General features: G+C 42.4%; 1 protein-coding gene across 6 annotated transcripts in view; it reads right to left on the minus strand.

Moving 5' to 3' along the window:
• ITCH (itchy E3 ubiquitin protein ligase) overlaps positions 1-7,826 on the minus strand; it is a 119,967-nt gene extending 112,141 nt beyond the window's left edge. For 4 of the 6 annotated variants that reach the window (XM_073880532.1, XM_025875837.2, XM_073880531.1 and 1 more), the window contains exons 1-2: positions 7,698-7,826; positions 3,796-3,872 (exon numbers count right to left, since the gene is read on the minus strand). The gene's annotated coding sequence lies outside the window, so the exon portion shown is untranslated. The remainder of the gene's footprint in view (positions 1-3,795; positions 3,873-7,697) is intronic. The other 2 variants (XM_025875839.2, XM_025875840.2) reach the window with 1 other exon arrangement.
• Positions 7,827-8,036: the final 210 nt, after the last annotated feature.

Here is an 8,036-nt window from a genome sequence, read left to right on the forward strand (position 1 = left end):
AGACCCTACCAGCCCCAGTAAATACTGCAGGCCTCAGTATTACCTAATAAATCGCCACAAAACATCATTTTATCCTGTCAGCCAATAGGACTTAAGGTTATCCCAAAACAAGAAGGCTGGTCTCTTAACTTTTCCAAACTTTCTCCTATTACCAGGCCCATATAAACCCTCTTCAGACTAATCTAAACTCCAACTAATCTATTCGCTGTACTACCACCATCTCAAGTCCATTCCGGCCTCCATACCTTTGCCTATTCTAAATCCATCTTAAATAACTTCCCTCCACCTCTCTGCCTTAATAATTATTCTGCATACCTCTCATTCAGCCCTAGACTGCTCTGAGGTATTGCCTGAACTGTTTTAAATCTTTATGTGGATAAGGACTTTCTTCCTGGAAGGCAGGGAGCATGGGCTTTGATGCAAAAAGTCAAGCTCCAGAACAGAGGCTGCAAAACGGTAACCCACAAGACAAATCCTGCCCGCAGTGGTGATTTGCTTGACCCACAGTGTTTATATTACAATTTCAAAAGCTGCCAACATTTAAAAATAAAGATTTCTCACAAAATCTGGATTCCCAGCTTCTGTTTAGAAAGAAATTAAGATGTTCAGTCCACACTTGGTTCTATACTCCCCACTAGATCAAGAGTGAGCCAACACTGAATTAGGTATTTTTTAATGGTTAAAACGGTCAATTAAAAAAGTAAGCCAAAGCCGCTTAACAGCTACCCTATTAGAGGAACATGAATTCCCTAGTTCACTTAAGTATCAATTTGATCTTTACTATTTAAAATGTTCCATTTAAATTTACAATGCTCACCCTAGATAAGTTTACTTAATGAATTAAAGAATTGAGACAATAATTTTAAGACAAGATTGGTGGTAATGATGATAATAAAACAATTACAGCAATGAACACCTCATATTTACTGTGAGCCAACTATTGTTCAAGCAAAAATACATTATCTTATTTAATCCACACAACAATCCTATGGATATATGCAATTTCTAGTCCCAATTTACAGATGAGGAACTTGACCAAGGTCATACTCCCGGTACACGGGAGAGCCAAAATTCAAAACCAGACAATCTAACTCTAGCACATACTGTTAACGCCTACAATGTGATTCCTTTAGCATCCTCTCCTCTGTGACCAACTGAACTGATTCCCTGGAACAAAGAATCAAGGCTAAATTTTAGATACCCCTCTTTCTCTGAATGAATAAGAAGCAAACCAAAGTTTACCTAAACATGCCATCCAGATGGCATCTGGATTTTTTCCTTACCCTAAAAGAAAAATTTCTGTCATTGACAGAGAAAATATTACAGATCCAATAAAATACAGATTTTCTCAGAAAGCAAGTATGTTATTAAACATTTCTGGAGTGAGGCAAGCTCAATATGCAATGAATTCTTAGTTTAAAACTATGAAGTGATGATACAGTACAAAACTTCTTTCCTGGGACAGAAGGGTAAATCTATTAGGGTAAGCAGTTTCCAGACATGAAAAAAAACCTGCAAGTTTCTTGAGGGCAGGGACTTTTTTTTTTTCATCATGAGTCCCTGCAATACCTAGCATAAAGCAGCACTTAGCACATATTCAATTATGTTAAAAGAACCAAGAAATCTAAAGTTACTACCTTAAATTGCAATGCAATGCAATCCTTATTATAGCACTTATCACCTTGCTTTTTACAATAATTACTGGTGAGCAAGTTTGTTTTCCTGACAAAAACACAAAATCCTTGAGGCAGGGGTTTTACATTAAGTACCCGTTGGGACCTAGCACAACAGGAGCTCAGTAAGTGCTTGTTGAATATTACAAACTTAACATTTCTATACTTGGGTTTTCTACAAGTCTCTCTTTCTGCCAATGCTTAAAGTAGAACTTAAAATATAATGGCTTCTCATTTATAAGGTAATGGATACTATGAAGTTCTACTATAAGATATTTCTAAGACCAATCTTATATTGTGGTATCAACAAAGCCCTGAAAAATTAGTGAGACAGAACATAAAGCACAAAATATAATCAAAGAGTGAGAAAACGGAGAGATCATCTGATACCTTAACGGACAACTGAGGAAACGGAGGCCCAGAGAGATTTAAGTGAATTGCCCAAGATTACAGAACTAAGTAACAAGAAATACCAAGGCTAGAACCGAGGTCTCCTGAATTTTGCCTTAGTTTTCTTTCCACAAAGAACTACTCTGGGAGTTCAGGACATAGTGGATACTTTTAGAACTATTTTAAAGATACTTGGTATGGGGGCACCTGGGTGGCTCAGTTGGTGAAGCGTCTGCCTTCGACTCAGGTGATGATGCCAGTGTCCTGGGATCATCAAGCCCCACACTGGGCTCCCTGCTCAGTGGGGAGCCTGCTTCTCCCTCTCCCTCTGCCACTCCCCCTGCTTGTGCTCTCTCCCTCTCTGTCAAATAAATAAAATCTTTAAAAAAAAGATACTTGGTATGAAGAATGATCTTTCCCAGCACATAACTTTTTGTGAGGTATTATGTCACCATTAAAGAAATGAAAGCTGCTTTGTTCCTTTACTGCAGATAACACCATCTCCTTTTCCTCTTCTCTTTTTGCTCAATGTATTCTTCATTTTCATGTATTTCCTTTATTTTTTGAGAATTCTTCTTCTTACCATGTCTTATTTATCTACTTTCCCTCTTAGCCACTTCCTTTCCTACTATCTCTCACAAAGCTCCCCCATCTCCTTCCTTTCTCTCCATAATTATAAAAAAACAGAGTAAGCACACACTTGATTATAGCAATGGCCTGGAACACCATAACAAGTAAATCATAGTCTTGGTTTCTAAGCATTTATAAGGTAATTAGTTAACAAAAAAATAAACTAAACACAAAGGGTCACACAGAGATATGAATAAAAAATACTCATGTTTACAGTGAAGACAGGAATCTAAGTATGGAATCTAGAACATTTATGTGAAGGTAGTAATGACAATGACAAGGAAGAACTGCAAGGTTAGAATTAGTGAAAGGGACCACGCTCTATTCTATTCAGCTTTCTCACCTACCAATTCAATAGTTCTACTTCATTCACTCCTTACTCTCTTACTGCTTGAGTTTTTTCATGCTCTTTTTTTCTTACCCAGTAGTCTTCCTTTTCTCTCTTCCGATCTTTTAAAGTCAATCTGTCCCATCCTCGTGTTTTCCTTCTCAGTATTACTGCCAATATCTCCCACCTTATAGATCTAATGTCTTAAGTTATGAATTCATTGTTTTCTAAAGCTTTAGCATGTATTATTTTATTTGATCTTCACAACGTTGTCAGGAAGGCAGGTAGGAATCAATACATGTATTTTACGGATATATAAACTGAGACCAGGCAAGATTAAATAACTTGCCAAAAGTCACAGTTTGTCAGTGGGAAAATCAAATCAGACCTTTTCTTTCCAAATTCTTTCTCCACTGCATGTTGCCTTCTTTTTACTTCTTACAGTTTTTAACCATAATGCACATATCTGGACAAGTATACAGAGAAAAACGTTTATAAAACAGCACAAATGGGAAAAATGTGTGTATGTCCAAGAAAAACAAAAACAGGAAAGTCAGAAGACCCAAAGTAAGAGCAAAGTGTGGCTCACAGGCTAATCCTTATAGAGGAGACTCTGAGTTTCAAATCCAAGTGGGAAATGCCTATTTTGACCAACTGATGTAGTCTGCATCAACATCCTCTTTCCCTATACCTCCCCACAGCAGTTATATGAGTAGAGCTCACCCTCTGCTCCATTCCTGTCCCCCAAACTCTTTCACAGGCCTGCCACCATACCTGAAGTTCTCACCGTTCAAGTCACTTCTTTGGGTTAAGGCGTTGTCTCCAGAAGGCCACTGTTAAATGCATGTTACCTGAGAGGGAAAGGAGGGTCCATTAACACACTATTCCTATGGTTAAACTCATCAGATTAGCATTGACCTTGGGAATCTGACAGCACAATGTCTTTTTAAATTTCATGGGATTACGGGTGCCTGGCTGGCTCAGTTGGTAGAGCATGTAACTCTTGATCTTGGGGTCATGAGTTCAAGAACCACATTGGACACAGAAATTACTTTTAAAAAATAATAAAAATAAAAGTTCCATGGGATAGATAATTTGGGGGCATAGATAATTTTTGATGGGGCAGGCAGGGTAAGAAGGTGAGTCAGGGGAAAAATGACTCCTACAGCATATGGGGTGGTGCGCACCTGAGTATGATGGCTACATGGCAAAATGAAGACGGCCATAAAACACACACTCTACCTACGGGGGCCAATGTAAGAATGGTCCCTGCAACTTGGGAGGCTCCTAAGGATAGGAAAAGAAAAAGCACTTCAAGGATCAGAGTACAGTCAGTTCTGCAAAGAAAAAAAGCTGAGGTGGCAGCAGTTTTCCAAGGACAGTGCACTGCTAGACTGAGGAGGAACAGTTCTTGGTTAATGACTACTAGTTGTGAGGCTATTTCCAACCCAATATTTTTAGCTGAAGGCCGACCTACCAACCAGATAATGCTGCAATTCAATTCTGCATACCCCCACCCGCTAATTTATGTTAACTCAAAACCAGTATCATGTACAGCCACAAAAATCAACATGCCTTTACTAAGAGATTATGAGCCTAGAATTCAGCAAGCTGCTGTAAATACAGGAAAAAATAACTTTACACACTTTTGCCTTAACCCATATAAAGAAAACCAATCCCCAAAGCCCAAAATTGAGACAGGGGTAAGGAACAAGAAGTGAGGGGTGAGGGGGAGGAAAAAAACCACACAAGCAGGTGACCATTTCCTCTAACAACAAATTTCTTAAGCCAGAATAAATACAACAAAATTCACTTCTAGGCCAAAGTTCCTTGTTAAACTCTTGCCTAAACAGTCAAGAGGCACAAGCTAGGAATATCTTTTTTCTTTTGGTCTAATACAAAAGCTCTTTAGCAGCACACATTCATCTTGACATACTGGAGAATAACAAACTAAAAGGTTACAAAACTCAGTTCTAATTCTAGCTCTAATTCTTAACTAGTTCTAGGTAAATTATTGAACCTGCTTAGGATTTTTTTTATAAACAAACAGAAAATTAATAGTTTGGAATAGTCTAAGGATGGCATATACCTGGCACATATATCACCTACTAGATAACTATGTCCACAGGAAGCATCACTAATCAGTCATAACTCCCTTTCCCAGAGAACACATATGACCAAAATCCTTCTCAATACAGTGCTCTGGCAGCTACTTCAAAGCACTCTGCTGGTCCATAAACCAAAATATATTTGCCACTGTGGAATAGATAATCTCTGCAATCTCTTCCAACTCTAAAATTCTAATACCAAGTTTCTGAGTATGAAAGAAAAACACTTTGAACAAGCTTAGAGCAATAGTGCTGATAGTCATAAACTGCAGTCTAACCTCCAAGTTCTCCTCCAAATGGCAGCCAATCTGATTCTAATTTTTCAAAAGTGCTAATTAACAATATACTCTGATGCCATCAATATACATAAACTGGCAAATTATTCAGATTTCCTAGTGGGTTCTTTTTACAGAATAAGAGCCTTTTTACCCAGTCTGGTCCTAAAAATTCTCATCCAAAAATATGGCAACAATATTGCACTAGTAAACTAAATCCAATCGCCGCAGCCTCTCTCCAACATCAAGCCTTTTCACCTCTCACCTAGACCTCGGCAATAGCCACTCTTCCACCCTTTCACTCTCATCACTAGAGCCATTTTTCTACAACATATATGTAACTCGTATCACTTCCCTGTTCAAAATCTTAATCTACTGCTAACATAAAACTCAAGTCTTTTAGCATTATACTTACAACTTTTCATATAGTTACCTCCTTTTAACTTTCTGACCTCACGTCCCACAATGCTCTCCTTCCCCATCCCACTCCCTGCTCCATGAACCCTTTTCTCCCACAATCTTCTGCATTTACACAAAGCACTAAGGGGTTTTCTCTGTCTGCCCTGTCCTTCCCTTTCGCCATCCTCATCACACTCCTACTCATCGTATAAGATCCAACTTAGGACCTGGGGTAGGTCCTGCCATCTTCTATGGCCAAACCCCAGACAGAACTGGTCACTTCTGTCTCAAAGTTTTTTGAGCATTCCTCAATAGGTTCACAGTATCGTTTGCCTCACTGGTTCCCAAGACCATGAGAGCTGCCTGAGGCATGTTTTAAAAATACATTCTTCAGGGCCAAAGCAGACCTACTAAATCAACCTCAGAAAAGGAGACCCTGGAATTTCTACCTTTAAAAACTCCCCTAATTATTCTAACGGGTAACTTTGGGAACTATTGGTTTGTCTATCTCTTCCAATAGGTGAACAGATGTGTTTTTTAAAAAAGAATTTAGAAATGATTCCCTCTAGAATACTGTGAAAAAATATTCTACACTCGTTTTTTATTTCATATCCTTTTTGACTTGATTCTTATACTGAACATGAAGGAATTCCTTCTGGATTCACAACCAAAACACTTACTTTCTCTGTTGGTAACTGTACCTCCAGTAAATCTATGAATACACAGCGCAGACTCTCAGCATTATCTGCCGTGAGAATTTTATTTCAGCTGAGAAATCCTTAGCCGATTTTGAGGGTGGAAATACACTGCCTTTACACTACTTCCTTAAAATCTAGTTATATTAGGAGTAGATGCGGGAGACCCCAACTAGGTGCAATGATAAGTGGCTGGCTCCAGGGCCTCAATAATTTCCAAGGGAAAAAAAAATCCCACTTTTCCTTCCCCGAAAGTATACTGACGCTGTAGAATTATGGCAGAAAATGTAACAAGATGAAGAGGCGAATGTAAGCAAAAAAACAAGTTAAGTTGTGACTGGGGAATCGTGAATTGCGGGTAGTTTGCACGTTCACCTGGTTACATTTCTAACTTTAGGCCTAACGTCTACCTCGAGTGCAGAGACCCGGCGTTTCTCTTGAAGTGGTGGCCCGGGACTATGAAAACTTGAGTTCCCCACTTAGTTCCCGCTAAGTCATATCCTCGTCACGTTTCGACCCTTAGAATACCTTCATGGCTACTTTTTTCTTTTCTCGGCTAAAGAAAAGGGCACTCAAGGGGGAGGGCAGTGACAGCTCCACGTCTGCAAAACTCGGCGCCGGGAGGTGCCGGCGAGGCCGCGGCAGCGGACCACCACGATGGGGGACAATGGAGGGAGGAGGGGAGTGGAAAAAAGAGGAGGTAGCCGCTGTGCTGGGCCCGCCTCGCGACTGGGAGCTCCAAAAAGTCTCGGGAAGGCCAGCCGGGTGGCAGGTGGGCCCGGCCGCCGCCCCTCGCAGGGCCACGTCGGCCGCTCCGGCCGCTGCAGCCGGGCCCCGCGCGTAGGCCGGGCCGCAGGAGAGGGGCCCCCGGGCGGGGCTGAGGGGAGCGGGGCCGGACCCTGCAGGAGCCCGCCACAGCCCAGCCTTCTCACAACTTGGCGCCCGCGAAGCGAGGGGCTCCACCATACCCCGGCCAGACAGCGGCTGCTCGGCGCCTCCGGCCAACCCACTCCTCGGCCACTAGCCCGAGCTCCCCGCGCCCCCCACGGGCACCGGCTGTGAGGGAAAAGAGACCAGTCGCGGCTCTGGGGTCCTCTGCCCGCGCGCCGCACTCCTTCACCCCTGGTTCTCCTCGGACACTCTCATGCGGGCTCGCCCCTCTACCCAGAACTGCCCCCAGTCCGCCCGCGAATGTTTACCGGGACTCGGGGCGGCGGCGACTCTTCAGTCCCTCGACTAAGATGGCAGCCGGTCCCGAGCCCCGACCACAGCTCCTAGAGCGAGTTGGCGGCCAAAGCGCAGGCGCCTCTAGCTCGGGAGGGATGTGGACTACAAGCCACAGAAGGCCTTGCGCGCCAGCCGGGAGAGTTGGCCGGAGCTAGGGAACGCTTCTAAACAGTTTATTCGCCCTTAGGTGGGAGGGACTCTGGGATTGCTCCCAGCCACTCTAGGCTGAAGCAACCCCCCACCCCCGAACCTTTAGAGACTGTAGCTGTGGTTCCCAAACGCTAATATGCATCAGAATCACCTGAAGGGCT

The sequence above is a fragment of the Callorhinus ursinus genome, unplaced genomic scaffold, assembly GCF_003265705.2.
Source record: "Callorhinus ursinus isolate GAN/ISIS: 27379988/994484 unplaced genomic scaffold, GSC_fseal_2.0 scaffold38, whole genome shotgun sequence".
Lineage (NCBI taxonomy): Eukaryota > Metazoa > Chordata > Mammalia > Carnivora > Otariidae > Callorhinus > Callorhinus ursinus.